An 18,547-nucleotide genomic window follows, 5' to 3' on the forward strand; every position below is an offset into this window, starting at 1 on the left:
CTTTCTTCATCCCACTCTGCCAGGCTAGCAGGCTTAAGCAGAGCTTCTGAAATTTCAAAAGGGCATATGGATCACCTGGGGATCTTGTCAAATGCAGATCAAGTAAGTCTACTGTGGAGCCTGAGAATTTGTATTTCTCATAATCTTCCAAATGATGCTGAGGCTTCTGTTCTCAAGACCATGCTTGTAGTCACCAGGGTTTAAGAAGATGACCTCCTTGGCATCTCTCACCTCTGCTCCCTTGTCTCCACACCCTCTGTTACTGCCTTAGTTCAGATTCTCTATGTCTCTTCCTTGGAAAATTGTTTCGGGGCTCCATCCATTCTCCACACAGCCTCAGGCTGATATCTTAAAAAGTGAATATGACCACGTTATATTACTGCTTAAATCTCCTAAAAAAAAAAATTCCCTTTTCCAAAGAAGTTATTTTAAATTTTTACTTTTTAGTTAAGCTCTTAATACAGAAGATTTCCTGAAATCCAATATTAAAATGTATGCAAGTGGCATTGCTCTGGAAGAAGCCAAGGAGAAAGGCCCAGATTCTCTCTTCTCAATTGCTCAGCTTCCTCTGTTTCCTGGGAGGAGCTCTGAGATACCTCCATGCATTCCAGAATTCTGATGAACAATTAGTCCAGAAGCTGTTTTAGGCCAAAAACACCGTGTAGCTTTAGAGAAGTTACTCTCATTTTTATTCTTGGGGAAATAAATATAAAACTGCCTCCTCAGAAGATTGTTTTGAAGATTAAATTGGATCACGTGCATAGCATGATCCCTGGGACATAGTAGATACTCAATAAATGCTTGTTTCCCTTCTCTCAGAAATTTACCATTAGATATGTTTTTCTTTGACTTAGAGTTTTTTTTCCCGAATAAGGATAATAATCATGACAATATTATTGGAAGAGGTAACAGATTGAATTTTTTAGTGTGAATGAAATTGGTTAAAAAAAATTTTGCTCAGGGGTCAGGATTGCCAGAAGAGGTGAAAAGACAGCCGCTGAGCGACTAGAGAGAAGGGATGGAGAGCTGGCCAGGAGGATAGACAGATGGACAAAAATGTGGGGTCTAGGTCATGGAAAGGGAGGGCCCGTTTCACACTAGTCTTATCACCATTCTGACAGCTTTCATATCAATAAGTATTGAGTGCTTGAAAATGTTGAACAAATTGAGGTTAACCAAAGATTTTTGCTGCATATCAAAAGTGGCAAGTACACTCTGGGCATTGAGCCTCTAGGAAAGAGTTCAGTCATGTTTGCCTCTCTCAGACTGTTTGTGATAGCAAGTCAGGGTGAAAGCATGTTCCTTAAACCCCTAGCAGTGTTCCATAGCCAGGATACTGTCCCTGTGCTAGAGTACTCACTACTCAAGGGCAAAAGTGGGAGCAAGTGTCTCCTCCACTTTAGTCCTTCTCCTTGACCACATCTCTCTCTCCCTTTGATCCTCTAACCCCTCCCCACGTCTCCCAGAGTCCATGTGGTGTCCGCCCCGAAGGAACTCTCTATACACAGTCTCAGCTGACTGACTTTGGACACCTTTCTAGAATTGTTCTTCCCCTAACTTCACAACAAGCAGGTTGCACAACAGGTTGCAGGGCGTCCTTAGGAAGCTCAGAAGAGTAGTTCAAAATATACGTGAACAGGCTGCTTATTTTTGCCAAATAGGACAGCTCTATGTGAAACTTGAACCTCATTGCCTAAAGGAGTTTGGCCGCTTGAGGTTCCTGGTGTTAGATCAGGAAGACAGACTGAGGACAGGGTGCCTTCACTGCAAAGCATTTCCTCCTCAGGAAATCAGGTTGGTCCCATGTGGGGTAAGGGTGCCATTCTCGGGTTTCTGGGAGCCCCCGGGAGAACAGCCTCAGAAGGTCTTATCAAGCAGCAGCATCTCAAAGCCCCTTGTAATGCTATTAACATAAGATGATAACCTACCCCACAGAGTTAATAATTAGTTCCAATCAGTGAAAAGCCAAAACATCCCCAGCTGCAGCAGACAACAGGGAAGTAATGGAAATACCAGCTGGCTGGGAGCTTGGCAAAGCAGGTGAAAGGCAAATAAAGCATCCACTCAAATCCACAGACTCTTGAGGCTGTAAATGCCAGGAAGGTTGCAGTCATACCACAGACACTTGTGCAGTCTCACTCTCTCCCACTGGAAGTGTGTGAGAAGCTAAAAATTCGCAGTGCAACAAGAAGTGTGACTGACCATATCTTTACACACAATGGAATCCACTGCAACAATACCCTCAGGAATCCCCACCAGCAGGAGTTGGCTGACTCATTATCCTTCTGCAAACACACTGAAATCAGAATATGGCACATAGAAAACATTTCAAGTGAAGAGCAGATATAAATGGACTTTCCTGATACTCTTCTTTCTCTTGCTTGAAACAATACCCAGGGCAAATATTTAAAGCAATACATCAAATAGCCTTAACCATGTCGCTAATTTCTCAAGGGAGCAGCTTTGTATAAGGTGATAAGAAGAAGCATGGAACTCGACATTATATCCAAAATATGTATAAATAACTTCTGCAAGTTTATTTGTTTGGAGGTTAATTCTAACAATTCCTCAAGGAGAAGGGAGGGCACATTCTAGCCCCATGAGTTGCAATTGATTACTGTACCAGATAATAAACCTTGTCTTGGTGTTATGTAAAGGGTTCATACTTTAAAGAGTGCTTTCACAGGTGGCTGGTCTCCCACTGGCCACATACCACCTTGTGAGAGAGGCAACAATGAATGGAGGGATGTTAGCCTCATGTGGTAGCTGAGGAAGACAAACATGAAGATGCTAAGTGGCCTGAGAGTATATCTCTTGTGCTCTCTCCTGTTTGGGATGCTAGGACTCAACTCAAAGCAAGGCTAGGAAAATGAGGAGTGTCACTGAACAAAAATAACCCAAAACCCTGACTTGAGCCAGCACAAGGGTTTGAACCTCACTAAATAAACCATTTGTTAGAAACGACACTAAAGAATTTGAATGATGCTAGTAAATATGGAGAAGGAAAACAGCACTTTTATTTTCCCCTTTGATTATGCTAATTTTTTAGCAGAAGGAGATTTCAGAAAATCCACAAGTTAGGCAATGAAGAAACTTCCATTTTGTTATCTCAATTAACAGAAAGAGAGACTTGCCATTCCTCAATGTGCTTTTTCATATGAAGTCAGAGTAAGACAAAAATGGAGGGTTTTAGAAGCACTGGGAAGTAAGTAGGGGGAAAGGTAGTATATTGAAAGTATTCTGTAAATTGTAGAGAATAATCGATTAGAAAGAGAATAGAAGTTGAGAGCTTTTACCAGCATAGTGTCTTCGAAGAACTAAATGATAGCTCCTATAGAGATTTTTTTAATCCACACTCCACCCCAGCCTCACCCAGCCTCAAGTGTCAGAATTTCATCTCCACCAAACACTCCACCAATACATCACCTGCATAAAGCTGTGTTGATCATGGGCACAGCAGACTCTCACCAGATGCTAATGTACATGAGATTCATTCGTAATAGTCCCTTGATTTAAGAATAGATGCTGTTGGAAAGCTAACACAGAGAAGCAACCATTCTCAATGCAGTCCTGAGGGGCTAGAAGGAAAAGGTGTCTTCTCACAGGTGTTGGGAAAGACCCTTATGTCAGCCTCAGTAAGTATCACCGGTCCATAGTGTACAAAGTGGTTAAAGGATCCCTTTCTAAGCACTTTGTTATCCATGGCGGAAAGTTGAAACTGAGAATGGAAAGGTTTCAAATTCCATTTGTAGGATTAGCTATAAAGGCCATTTCAGCTACATCATCTAACTGATAGAACTCAGTGTAACTTATGAACACAGAAATGTTTCATTCATTTGTTCCATGGGAGAGTGACATAGTCCTTGTAAATGAAATTTCCAAACAACTGAAATATTTTCCCTGAATCACCAACATTATGATATTATCATCATATTGATGGATTTTTAAAAAATATATCATACCTGTTTCCATCTTATTAAACAGAATACAACAAACATGAGTAGCCTTTACATGACTATTAAAATGGTTGTTATATTGAAACAATGAAAATTTTTGCTTCACTGGACAGAAATGCCCATATGGCCAAGGGAAGGTATGAGACCTTTTTGTCTCTCTTCTTTGTGACCACAGGTGGCTGTGTCTTTTGAATTCTCCTTCCTGCCTGCTTGCTGTGGAGTTGTTCTTTCCCTCACTCTCAGCTGTTGCCTCTAAACTGCCCTGGGCTGAAAATGGAAAATGCCAGGCTTTTCTCAGTTGTGTTTAACATGAGTGTATCAGCCTCTAAGAACTGAATAACTGAATATGTCCCAACGATGTTTAAAGCATGGATTTAGTGACATTGAAGTTACACATTTGAAAACTTTCTTACTCCCAGCTCTCTTTGGTGTGGTTGAGGTTACCAGACAAATCATCTTGGGGTGGGTGAGATGTTACTTTGCATTTTAACTAGAACCCTTTATTTAACAAGATAGTTTGGAAGTCACTAAAAGCAGTAAGTTCAAGAGCCCAGGTATCATTATGGAAGATAAGGATTCAGATATTAAGATGGTATTTGAAGAACCTGAGGTTCACATGTTGAGCCTCTGGATTTCCTCATTACTGAAAGGGGAGTGGTGAAGGTGACACCCAAGGGCGTACAACCCTAAACCCTGGGCCTTTCTGCAGTGTAGGGTGGAGACCAGGATAGTAGAAATTACTGTACATTTCCTTAGGTTAAAAGGAGAGGGAAATAAAATACAAAGCTTGTCACTCCTTTACTTAAGAATAAAACTTTAAAAACAGGATTTGCAGCTTCAGGATAAAGTCCAAACTCCTTAGATAATTCGTGGTCTAAAAAGCCTCTTTTTTCATCACTTTCCCCAGCTAAAATGATGGCATCCCGACTTCCCAGAGCCCCTCCTCCTCTACTCATAGCCCCTTCCTTGGTGCCTCAGGAGCCATTTCTCCCCATCTCACAAGTGTCCTCCTCTGGGGTCACAGGCCCACTGGACCTGTGACAGATGGTTTATATCCTGTCCTAAAATTGCATATTTATTTACCAGGCCCGCTTGACTGAGAAGGTTTGAGGGCAGAAACTGTTTTTCATTCATTTCTGCAACTATAGGGCCAGTCCAGTACCTGATACAGAGAGGTTTAATTAATGTGGAAGGAATGAATGAATGAATGAATGAACAAAATTTTTATTTGTGAAAGCAGCCCAAGAGAAATGTCTAGAATGAAATGGGCAGTCTTCACAGCTTTACTTGGGGGAGAGCAGCGGAAGACGCAGGGAGGGGAGCTAGCTGCTAGGACCGATGATGGTTGTGGGCCAGACAGAAGCCTAGGACGGGATAAACAGGTGGACACTCCTCTTTTTCCATTCAGCTTCCTTGAGTCATTCTAGAGTCTCTGCCAGTCCCCACTCCACTTGCTGAAGCTATGTTTGGCTTGCCTTCCCGTTGGTGAGGAAGGTGGGAAATGGTTAAGTTTAGAAATAAATTGTTAGTGACAGAGACTTTTCTAATGCTGCTGACAGAGTACTTTAAAGGAAGCATTTCTGATTCATACTGGCTGCCGTTGTGTTATCTGTAGGTGAATTTTGAGTCAGTGTTATTGTTCTTTTTAATATTAATCGATTTAATTTATTTAATTGAAGTATAACCTAGATACTGTGAAATACAATCTCAAATGTCTTCATGTTACAGTTCAATGACTTTTGACAAATGGCTGCATCAGTTTAACCTAAACCGCTAATATTTCTGTCACCCTAGAAAGTTCCCCTATGGCCTTTTCTAATCAATATCTCCTGTAGGGTAATTTGGAAAAAGGAAAAAAATAGAAGGAGAATGCTGGCTCTCATGGAGTTCGCACGCTTGTCAAAGCAGACTGGCATTACATGAGTGAAGTAGTTAGAAATCAAGACAATACATTACGTAATCTAGCACTAAATGAAATGTTTCAGTTTAGCACCACAGCATGGATTTAGGGAAGCAAAATGCATTAAAATGTCATCTTGGGAGTTTGTTAACAAGTTAGATACCTGGGTCCACCCAGTACCATTAAATTAAAATTCCTTGACATGGGATCTTAGAATCCATATTTTAAGGCAATATCCCCAAGAATTCTGACATGGAGCGGTGGCAGAGGGTGACACAAACTACACATTGGAAAACACAATAGTTTATTAAGACTGGACAGAGGTAAGTTATTGATGGTTGGGAAAACCGAGTGCCAGAGAAGTTTAGTGGCTTGTTCAAGATCACACGGTAAATTCATGGTGTGGCCTACATTTCTGGGAGAGGAGTAGGAAAGGCTAGGATGACAGTCATCTACTCTGGCCCCTGGTGGGGTGTCCAGAGCCCAGGGCTGACCCGGGTCGCAGTGCCTCCGGAAGAATACCCTGCTTAATTGTTCTGGAGAGGACACCAGGATGAGGGCCGCACATCTGAGAGAAAGCAAGAAAGGGAAAGCACTTGCTTACCCTCTCCAGCTGCTGGGACTTTGGCAGACCCACAGCCCTGAAGAATCATTGGTGACAACAAAATCTGCCCCCACCCCAATTCTTCTGTCCTGACAGTGCATTCCAGAGATTGAGCTGCTCTGCAGGAGGGTAGCAGGCTCACTTCTGGGCTGACAGAGAAAGGTCGGTTCACACAACATTATCACCCAGTGGAATACTTCCTTCCCACGTGCTGAATGAACAAGTAAGTCAGGTGTCAGAATGACTGACACCATTGACAAATAGCCCAGATGGGGGCACGTCCAGATGCCCAGCCTCCTTGGCTCCACCACCACGAAGGCAGCATTTTGATGGCACCTCAAGCAGAACTGTCTTTTCTTTCCCCACAAGGACAAACCCAAACAGCTGATAAATCACCACAATGAATTACTGTCCTGGTGAACCTTTGATCTCCCCAAGCGTCAATTTATCACCCATGAGTGGGCCTCCCCTTGATGAGGCTGTGGGGAGAGGCAGAAAGTCCACACTCCTCAGAAAAGAGCAGAGCCACTTTTGCCTTCTGTCCCTTTCCCCTCCACAAAAGGCAATACCGAATGACTAGAATCCTCCAGTCCACATGGAGGGGGTGCCAACACCCAAATTCAAGAGGGTACAGGACTTGAGAACAGCCCAGAAGGCCTTTACCCTGCTTCCAGGTGAGGGTGTGACTTACGTCACAGACGTTTACCCTGGCAATGTGCAAGGACCTTCCAGAATCTAGTGTGTACCCAGGCCCTCTCACAGTCCCTGACAACTCCTTTCACTTCCACTATGGATCAGTGAGACAAGATTCCATTCAGGGGTCTCAGATTCATCTAGTAAAGATTTAGAGCCTCACTGTGAGAGGACACCGACGGTGAGGTGTCTCAGTCCCTGTTGGGGTCCTGCTGCACCATAACCCTGGGAGAGTGAGCCACTTCATCTCTGTGCATCAGTTTCATTATTTGTAAGATGAAGGGGTAGAATCAATTTGCCTTTCAGCTCAATTCCGACACTGTGGGTTACAGTCCACCCCTCCCAGGCGAAGAACCTTGAAATTGTTTTTTTTTGTTTTGTTTTGTTTCCTATTGGGTGCAGATCTATCCATCAGGCACGCAGCCAAGAAGGGCAAAGTTCTAGCTATATTTCAGGTAGGAAGGGCGACATCTGTTTGTAACATTCTTTTTTTTTTTCCAATTGGATTTGCCATTCAATATTATTTTACATTAGTTTTAGGTGTACAGTATGGTGATTAAATGTTTATATCATTTATGAATTGATCTCCCCAATTAGTCTAGTACCCACCTGATACTACACACAATATTATTGACTATAGTCCCAGTAATGTACTTCACATCCCTATACTATTTTGTAATTACCAGTTTGTACTTCTTCATCCCTTCACCTTTTTCACTCAGTCCTCCAAACCCCCTCCCATCTGGCAACCATCAGTTTGTTCTCTGTATCTGCATTTGTCTCTGTTTTGTTTGTTCATTTATTTTGTTCTTTAGATTCCACATATAAGTGAAATCATAATGGTAAACCTCTTACCTTGTTTATCTTTGCATCTTAGGACAAAATAGATGTTTAATAAATGCTTGAAAAAGATTGTGCAACTCATCTAAAAATAAGGGCTCCATGTGTCCTGTTCCTGCACCAACATAAATTAAAAAGTAATTGCAATCATTACTGTGTCTCTTGAGAAATTTTTCAGGAGGAGGGTCTAATTCACAATCTTCAGAAATCCCTGTTAAAACTCCTGTCTTCTTCTCGCTAGATCCTTTACACACCTGCTGCTGTTCGCAAACTTCATACTTTCAACTTTCAACCCTCATTCTCAATTCAGTATTCCTGCTCTCTGCAAAGACACAGTCTCCTCTGGCCCCAGCTTTTTGGATTCCTTCTCATTTCTTCCTTTTCTCCCTTGGCTCTCTAAATTTCTGTCTCAATTCTTCCATCTCCTCTCTTTCCACTTTCCCTATTTTACATCACAAAAGCCAGGTGCAAGCAGACAAACTCAGAATTTCCTTTATAGTCTTGGAAGAGTAAGAACTGAGATAGCAAAGAAAAGTGTTTCTAGCAGACCAGGGCTAAGGGCAGGACTGAAGGGAAGAACTATAAAAGGAAAGATTGGGAAGCCCTATTTGTTAACTTTTTTCTCTATCATGAATGTCAGTATAAAAGAACAAAAATTGGGCTTTATCAGCATCATCAGCTTTGTGAATCTCTTCACCACACACCAACAGATTTAAAGGAGCTTCCTAGGTGTTCTGACTTCTGAAAGAGCCAGTTTTCCCTGCTTTTAAATAACTGTAAGAACCATCATTCTAAATACACACCTTCATTTCTTTAAATCTTAGAGACTTGTGTGTTTTATCAGTCTGTTAACAGCAGAAGCAATGTAGCCAGTAACCTTCTGTGTGACTCAAGGCTGTCACTAATGTCTTCATGCTTTTGTTGCGTTGAGAGAGTAGGACTGGATAAGGAAGGGTGGCACCATGTTTCTGCCAGAATGGACTGGAGAATGGGCTTGGGGAAGTTTTTAATGCCCTTAGTTTCAGCTCACTCCTCCATTCAATGGAGATAATTAGGCTGTTCTGAGGTTTCAATGAAACAATAAAACATAAAATTTAGTGAAAGGTCTATAGCCATACCACCCTGAACAAGCCCAATCCTGTCTGATCTTGGAAGCTAAGCAGGGTCAGACCTGTTTAGTACTTAGATGGGAGACCACCTAGGAAGATCAGGTGCTGTAGTCGTAAAAAATAAAAAATAAGAGATTGTAAACTGACAAGGTCCTTGCAATCTGTGAGGTCAACCACGGGTTGCCTCACCAAAAAAAAAATAAAAAAAAATTTAGCAAAAGTCTTGGCCCAATAAATCTTGTTATTAGTACTATAATTGCTGTTAATGTGCTTCTCTATTATTTATTTGAGATTGAACAGCCTATGAATCTCTGGGTGTTGTCTGATTCAAACAAGGAGCACCTGGGTGAAGAAGGTAAGTAAAACGTGTGTGGGCAGCCAGAGTTTACATTTGTTGGTGTCTGGAATAAAAGAGGTCTCATTAAGTGCTTGTTTAAGTAATTCATCGATTCGAACCAGGAAGAGAAAAATATGTGAAATAGAACTACACAGAAGAAATAAACGTTCAACACTAAATTAGACTTGTGGATGCCTCACTTCATCTGTCAAATGGCAAATTTTCCTTGTAGGAAAGTGATAAGGGAAATCCCTTATCAGCTGGCCACTGGCAAACCACTGCTTAGGTGAGAAGTGTGGGGTGAAGGTCTGGAGATAAACCCTACATTCCTTCCTGCATGGCCCTGTGCTGAGCAGGTGAAATTTAGTTGCCTGCAGGAGCTTCGAGGATTATTTCTAGATTCTTCCATGTTTAAGGCCAGCAGGGCTATGTGACTACAGAAGATTTTTGTTGTTGTTGTTGTTAGGGCTATGAGTAAAAAACCCTTTGTTTATTTGTCAGCAGGTACGTGAGATCATGTCAACTTTCAGCCAAGCTCTGCCCTTCGGGACTCTGCAGGGAAAGGGGTCACTTTACCAGTTCTGACCCACACAGAAAGTCTGGAGTGGCCTTTCCTCATTCTTTCCCAAATAAGCAAAAAAAAAAAAAAAAAAAAAAAGGCGGGGGCCGGGGGGGAATACACAAATAAGGAACTTCTGAAAGCAGCAAAGACTGAAATTTTGGTCTGTGCAAATGGGAAAATTGGAAAATCTGGGCCCCTGAGAAAAAAATAAAAGGCTGGAGTTAATTGCAGAACAGGACAGAGTCCCATCGCCTTCTGGTGCAGGTAACCACGTTAGGCGAGGTTGGCACCAGCTCACATCTGATTCTCCTGAGGGAATAACCGTTGAGAAGCTCAGTTAATCAGTCTACCTAAGGGAAACCCTGGACATCCAGATGATTTGCTTTTTCATGGCGAGTGCAGTGTTTTCAAGAGCCCTGACAGACTCTGATAAAAATCCACTATCATCCCCTGTTGACTTATCAAATGTCCACTATTATGAGATAACAAGGTATAGTGAAGAGAACAGGGGCTTTGGAATCTGCAGAGCTTTTATGAGCTATAGAAAATGATTTAACCTCTCTAAGGCTCTCTTTTATTACCTGTGAATAATGATAAATTAATAATAATAAAACAAGGCTATTGTGAATATTGTATATGAGATAATAGATGACAGGTACTTGGCACAGGGTAACCCTCAATAAAAGTTACCTATTGATCACCAGTTAATAAACTGGTCCTTTCAGGCTGGCCCTTCACCTTTGATGCCTCTAGACTTTTGGTCGGCCTTCAAGAAGAGGAGATAGATGGGGTAAAAGGAGTCAAATATGTGGTGACAGAAAGAAATCTAACTATGGGAGGTGAACGCACAATGTAAATATATATATATTTTTATATATGCCTCACTGTTAAAATGTACAGCTGTAGCTTACTGGATTTCGTTAACCAATGTCATCATAAAAAAGTAATTAATAAAAAAATAAAATTTAAAAAAAAAGGAAAGAAAGACAGGAAACATAGTAGCCTATTAGCATATAGTAGGCCAATTTTGTGGTTAAGTAAATAAGTTACTCACTAAAAAACATGACACCTATTCTGGGAGCTTTCTAGCTGCACTTTGGAATTTCAGAAGTAATATAATAATTGTCATGGGAATAAATATACTAATCCAGACAAATAAGGGAAACCTCTAGGAATTTATTATTTACTTCTAAGTAACTGGAAATACCTGAACCTTTAAATACACAATAACAAGAAATAGAACCCAAAGGCTGGAGTGTTCCTTGACCTTCTTTATGGATACTTTATGGTAAATCCTGTGCTTTAAATTCTAGAAGTATCAGATTCCAATATGCAAAAGGTTGAAAAATGAGACATAAAACAAATGTGACTTAAAGTGAAAATTCTCTCAGGCCCCTTTAGCAAAGAGAAAATTGCTAAAGAATGGTTTGATACTCCACCTTAAAGAATTAAAAACTATTTCATAGAGGAATGTAACAACCAGTTTTTATTTTGTCATTCACAATGTTATTCATTCATTTATAAAACTAAGATGTATCTACTCTATTTCAGGCACTGTGTAAGACGTTGGAGACACAAAGCTGAATTAGACATAGTTTGTACACTCAAGGAGCGTGTTAGGTCAGGGGTATAAACCCACATGCAGCTAATAGGTGTAATGTGATAAAGTAGAAAAATGGACATGTGGGGACACTGTTGCAGAAACCGAGAAGGGGGTGCCCTCCAACAGAGAGCATTAGGAAAGACTTGATAATGCATGAGATCCCTTTTGAATTGGTTCTTTAAGAATGAGTAAAATTTATTAGATGGAAAAGAGAAAAAATGAAAATTCAGGCAGAGAGAACAATATGAAGGTCTAAAGTGTAATAGATGTTCCAGGTATAGCAATGGTAGATGAAGTGTATTATGTGTGTTTGTGCCAAAGGGGGCAGGGGGCTAGGAATACAGGTTATTGGAACCCACTGTGAGAAATTTAGAATGCCATGCTAAGAAATAGGAAGGAACAAGTGTAAAATGTGAGAGAGGAGTTAGGGCCAATGAAAGAAGGAATTTCTCTCAAGATGAAAATACTTGGACATTAGGATAATTAGGAAAGGGGCATCTAAGAATATATATCATTTCTCGATAAGCTCCAGGACCAGAGATGAGTTGTGCTATCTACTTTCTGAGCCTTCCTTAGTCCTCCGCATATGTGTTTATGCAATTTTTTGAAGGTAGGTTGGAAATTTAATAGCAAACACACACAAAAAAGACAACCTGAGGGAAGAAATGGGATGGTGCTTTGGTGTGCCACATTGGGAACAAATGCATACCTTTTTTCATTTGGTTTAATTATTAATTGCATGTTTTTATTTGTTTGGATTTCAACAGTCATATATTTTATTTAAAGTATGAAAATGAAGTCTTAATGAAGAAAATAAAGCTTTCTCTATGCATTCTAATGTAATACATAAAGGTGCTGTTTTGTAATTGGCTTTTCGCTTTTTCTTTTGTGCTTAAAAATAGTTTCCCTTTCAAAAGGTCAGATAAAAGTGATCCTCTTATATTTTCTTATAATTCTTATGTTTTAGTGCTTATATTTAATTCAAGTTCATATTGAATTTATTTTTATGAATAGTCTTGAGTAAGGTAGAGTCATGGTAAATTTAAGAGCCCTAGGCCTCCTTTTTCCCATTAAACTACTCATTTATTTCTTCATCTTATATTTAATTTTGTCCATTTCCTGTTTTCATAGTTATCAGCAGTGAGCTGTGTGTTTCCTGCGTGGTTTTCTTGAAGTCATAATGAAATACTATTGCTAAAGCCATTTCTTCCACTCTTATTATTTCTATCCCCAAACTGGCTAACAGGGCTTGGCCTTTTTGCCCCACTGGCCAACTCCTTGCATCACTGAACTGTTCGCTAGCAGCTTAGCATGGCCTGTAGAAAGTGCCCCTGATTTGATTCTCTCTGGAGGTTTTCAGGAAAGTCCAGGCATCTGTGCTGATCTCCTGAAGACCTTCCAAGCTAAAGATGGGATGAGGCTATCTGAAAAGGTTATCTCACACACACACACACACACACACACACACACACACATTGAGCAATACAGACCTTCATTCATTTCTTAAGCAAACAGTGTGCTCCAGATACAAGGATAAAAGAGAGGTGGTCCCTGCCCCCAAGGTATTCACTTATCCTAGAATCCTCCAGAGGAGCTACTGAGTTGAGCTACCTCATGTAAAAAGACCTCATGAGCTGACATCATGGGAATCTGCCCAATCTCATTCAATTTACTCAACAAATATTTGTTAAGCTCCTACTGTTTGCCAAGAACTGTGTTGGGTGCTGGGATACAAGACCTCAAGGAGCTAACTGTTGAGTGGAACACGGATAAGTAGGCGGTTACACTACACTGTGATAAGAGCTAAATAGGTGAAAGCTTAGGCCTCAAATGTTATGGATTTCTGGGTTATTCGTCCTCTCCTGGCAAGGACTTCTCTGTTATGTTAACAGAAGCATTTCTTTTATATTCAAAGTGTAGCAACATTAATTATAATCTAGTTCATCTGAGACTCTTCACAGGTGTTCTAAATTCCCTTCAGACCCAGCTTGTAGAGTTACAGAAGTCAGCTGAGGTTGAATGAATGGATGAATAAATGGTTGAAAGAATTAAAAGTAAGGGGTGAGTGAATGGTTGAGTCCTCTCGGCAAGGAACTTCATCCGGCTGCTTGGCCGCACGGCAGTCAACGCCAAGAGCAGCAGCAGGCTGGGAAGAGATAACTGGAGCCGGGCGCCGTAGACATTTTTTTTCCTTTTCTTCCATTGACCCAAATCCAAGGGCCCCAGTAATGTTTGTTTTGGCTTTTTTCCTCTGAAGCCTAAGGCAGCTCTTGTGTGGTGGGCTGTTTAGTTGACAAATCTTTTAATGGACGAATTAGCAAGCTTTTAATGTGGTCACCTGAGAGACCAGACAGCTTTCAGCCACACACAAAGAAATTAGAGAATAAGCTTTTTTTCCCTTTAAAACTGCAAGCCACCAAATCGCTATCATTCTATGATAAAGTCTTGAGTTCTTTCTATCTGTCCATTTTTGTGTTAGGAAAGGGAGAGGAAAGACACAGAAGGAAACTAAAATATCATCTATAAATTTAGTGACTTTTTAATAGTCTTCCAAGCAGATTTGCTGGAGGAAATGAAAATGAGGTTCTGAGATTGTTGTTTTTGTTTGTTTGTTAGTTTGTTTGTTTGTTGCATATCAGTGTCCCTTTCTTTACTCTGGGCCCCTTGATGATAAGTAATCAAGAGCTGATTTTAGAACAAATCTTTACTTCCTTTTACTCCCTGAGATTTTCTCTTCTATCATTTTTTTTTACCCAGCAACTACAGAGCTTGCTGAAGATTCTCCTCTGCAGTTCTAATAGTTGAACCACCCTCTCCAAAGAAATAAGTCCCCTTATGTCTAATAATTCATACTTTTTAAATACACAATATTGTCATTCTAACATAGGATTTAAGTAAGGTAGGATAGGGGAATGATGAATTCACATGAGTCCCTCTTCTTGCTGCCCTGTCTGCAATCATTAATTTTTGACATTTTTATTTATTCCCTTAACTCCAGTTGCCAGAAGTTTATTAAAGTACAGTGTCACGCACTATTATTATGTCAAAGATAATGAGAATTTAGTTCTTGTAGCTTTTCTACTTTCCTTCAATTCATTACTGCTTAGAGTAACTCTCAACTCTACTTAAGGCTGCACGTCAGCTTCTGTGAGAGAGATATATCAAAGAGGAGTATTTCCAAGATGCAAAAGTTCTAGATTCATTTAATGTGTCCCAAGCCTTAGATTCTTCATATCTAAAATGAGGACAATCCCTATCTTATAAGGCTGATGTAAAGATTGGGGGTAATATATGGAAAGGGGCTTTGTTGAGCTTGGTCAGTGGAGGCACTCAATGATCATGAGCCATTTTTATCACTGTTATTGTCATATATATCATTTGCAGTGTCTTATTATCTAAAATTTAAGTTGTAGCCCAAGTATCTTTGATTCAGTAATACAAAGACCCAAGAAACTGCTATGTTTCTTCTAGTTGGTGATACAAAGTAGGATGGAGAAGATAGAGGGGGCAAAAGCAATGCCCAAGTGGAGAAAAAAGTGAGTAAATTCTACATCGCCTTCATATTTCACCTGGCTGGGTTTTTTTAGATCCTACTTATTCCAAAACCCTATCACAGCTTCACTATTTTCTTTTCCTCTTTCTTCTCTACTCTTCTTCATTCTCTGCTCTGCTCCCTATGTAATCACAACTACAACTTATTCTCTATGTTTCCAACCTAAAGAGACCGTAGTCAGCTACCTGAGCAGAAAGTGACCTGAGACCCATGGCATGGAAAGACAGGAAGGCCTGGTGCATGGACGATGATGTATACTTGCCTAAGTTGCCTTTCCGGGGCTTCCTGCCTTGGAATTTTATTGCCCAGAGGCCACTTGTGCATCTTCAGGGAAAGGGTCAGACCAACCCTCTCATCTCTGTCTCCCTCAGAGGTTTTATCCCTTTGTTTTATCCCTTTGACAAAACAAAGCACATCATTTATGTGCCTTGTTCCAAGTCAAAAATTTTAAAGAATGAATAGGATTATTTGGAAACAATTCTCTACCACTATTCTTGTAAACCTTAGTTGTTGGCTAGGTTTCTAATCTATTTCAAGTTTCTCTTTTACTCTATGGTCTCTACCTGTACAACCTCTTTCATTCACCCACTCATTCAACATCTATTTATTATTTGCCTACATTTGTACAGGGACAATTGTACAGGGAAAATTCTAGGCTTTTCAAATATAGCACCAAAATACTGACAAAGCTCACGCTCCTATGGAGAGAGAGATAATAAACAAACATATAAACTCTGTAAATTAAATAGAGCCAAGTCAGGTGTGGGGGGAGAGAGTAGAGGAATACTTGCTAAGAATACTTACTAAGAATCCTTAGTAAGATGTTAACAAGAAGATGGCATTGAGAGAAGACATGAAAGAAAGAAAAAATGAATTAGGTGGCTGTTTGAAAGATGATGTCCTAGCAGAGCAAACAATAAATGCAAATGTCTGACATGAGAAAGTGCTTCAAGTGTTTGAGCAATGAGGAGAAGAAAATGAGATTGCAGCAGAGTAAGAATTAAGGGAGCGGCAGGAAATGAGCTCAGAGAAGCAACCAGGGACCCAACAAGTAGGAACTTGTTAGCTATGGTTACAAAAGTGGATTTTGTTTTAAATGAAATGCATGCTATTGGAGAATTTTGAAAAGAGGTCTGCTGCCATCAGATTCCTGTTATTAAAGGATCATTTGGACTACTTGGTGTAGAAAACACCACTGGAGAGCAAGGGTGAAAGATGGGAGATCAATTAGGAGCCGATTTCCACAAGCCAGACACTTGATGCTGTTGGTAGTTATTACTGGTAATGGAATCTGCACAGGGCGATTTTTTCACCCTCTTACCACCAACCCAGACAGAACTTCAAATGAGGTTTCAAATTCTTCAAAAAGACACACAAAAGCCATATTAACCATTGTCTACTTTACCGAAGATTCCTTTGACAGTCCTAAAGAAGGGGACTATTTAGAGCCATGCACCACTTAACAACAAGGATACCTTCTGAGAAACGTGTCGTTACACAACTCCCTCCCTCGTTCTATGAACATTATAGCATGCACTTACACAAATCTGGATGGTACAGCCTACCACACACTTACACTGTATGGTATAGCATATTGCCCCCAGGCTATAAGCCTAAACAGCATGTTACTGTACAAAACAACATGAGATCAAATCAAGCGCAAGAGAAAAATAATGCAATCAAGAGACGCAGTAAATATGGGATGTATTAGGTTTCTGCCAGCATACTCTTTTACAGCAAACTTTTTTTAATAAGTAGAAAGAGGACTCTCTAAAATATGATAAAAAGTACAGAATAGTAAATACAACCAGTAGCATAATCATTTATTATCATTATAAGGTATTATGTACTGTACATAATTATATGTGCTATTCTTTTTTACAACTGGCAACAAGTAGGTGTGTTTACACCAGCATTAACCCAGACATGTGTGTAATGCTTTTGAACTATAATTTAACAGCAGCTACCACATCACTGGGTGATAGGAATTTTCTTCATTTTCTCCATTATCTTATTTTGAGACCACGGTCCTATATGAGGTCTGTGGTTGACCTAAATGTTGTTATACAGCACATGACTGTATATTACAGCACCACAGCCAGCCATGTTGAAAGCAGCATTTGACCATTATGCTGTCTAGTAGACAGCTCTCTTCTGTCCAGATCTCTTCTCCATGCTGACTTAATATTATTCCCTCCATACTATCAAAGGTATTCATCTCTATTCCAGAGACTACTCCTAAAAAGCACATAATCAAATCCGTCATAGTGTTCAGATATAAAACGCTCTTTGGTTAACAAGATTCACTCTCCCCTTAAAGTAATGTAGAAACCATCCATTATTACTAGAGTGTGTTTGGAGTCTTACTCCACAAACAATTCATCCAAACAAAGTATTTTCTCGATAAAGAATTCTGCTGATCAAAATTGTCTACATCTTATCACACCTATATTTAGCATATATTTCTTTTAGTCTCACATAATTCTGTTTGTTCATGATGACACCCACCAGCAACTGTTAACTTCCTAACATGCTGTCTTGCTTATCCCCGCATCTTTAGCATTAGCACATGTCTGTCACTTAGCAAATATCGCTAGATTATAACTGAAAGAACTGAAATCTTTACCTTACGCTCTTGATGAACCACACTGTGTAGATTTCGGGCTGATAAATTGATGCTTTCTCTGAGTTTTATAAACTGCGTGCAAACTAAGAACCGAAAATTTGAAAGTGGAATACAGAAGTTTAAGTATCAGTAGTTCTTGCAAGAGACAACAATAAAATCCTCACCTTTCTTCTTCTCTTCCTTCTTCCCTTCACTCTTGGATAGTTTGTACAGGTTTCTGAGCCTTCCTCTTGCTTTGACAATTAAATTGCTTGAGGCATTCTCAGGGAAGAGGAGGAATATTAGTGTTCCATGGAGAATGGAAACTTCTCAGGGATGGGAATCTAGTCTCTCCATGTTCTATTTAGTACTTGGCACTTGTTGCTCTTGGTATCACTCCAGGATATACACTTGCCCTAGCAATTTATCTAATCACACTGAGCAGAATATGGATGAATTACCTAATTCAGTCAGTCCCTCAGACCTACAGCAACTGGCTAAAGAGATTTGTACCCAGTAACTACTGACCAATAGCTACTGCCGATTGTCCGTCATGTGTTCTACTTTCCCCACCTCCCTGTCAACAGCTCTTTGAATGTAGAATTAAGAATGGAGGGCAGCAATAAAGCAGCAGCATAAAAAGCCAAAGAGCCAAACCGACACACTGAGCTCATCTGTGAGACAATGGATCTTTAAAAAACAAACTGCAAAGCATAGCAGATCTCTACCATCTAGCCTGATTTATATATAACGCCAACCATTAAAATCTAGTCTGTCAATATTAC

At 40.1% G+C, this 18,547-nt stretch overlaps 1 pseudogene; it reads left to right on the forward strand.

Annotated features, from left to right (window-relative positions):
- Positions 1-9,097: 9,097 nt before the first annotated feature.
- On the forward strand, positions 9,098-9,216 carry LOC112477751 (annotated as a pseudogene).
- The last annotated feature ends 9,331 nt before the right edge of the window (positions 9,217-18,547 follow it).

The sequence above is a fragment of the Pteropus alecto genome, unplaced genomic scaffold (assembly GCF_000325575.1).
Source record: "Pteropus alecto unplaced genomic scaffold, ASM32557v1 scaffold121, whole genome shotgun sequence".
In the NCBI taxonomy this organism is placed as follows: Eukaryota; Metazoa; Chordata; class Mammalia; order Chiroptera; family Pteropodidae; genus Pteropus; species Pteropus alecto.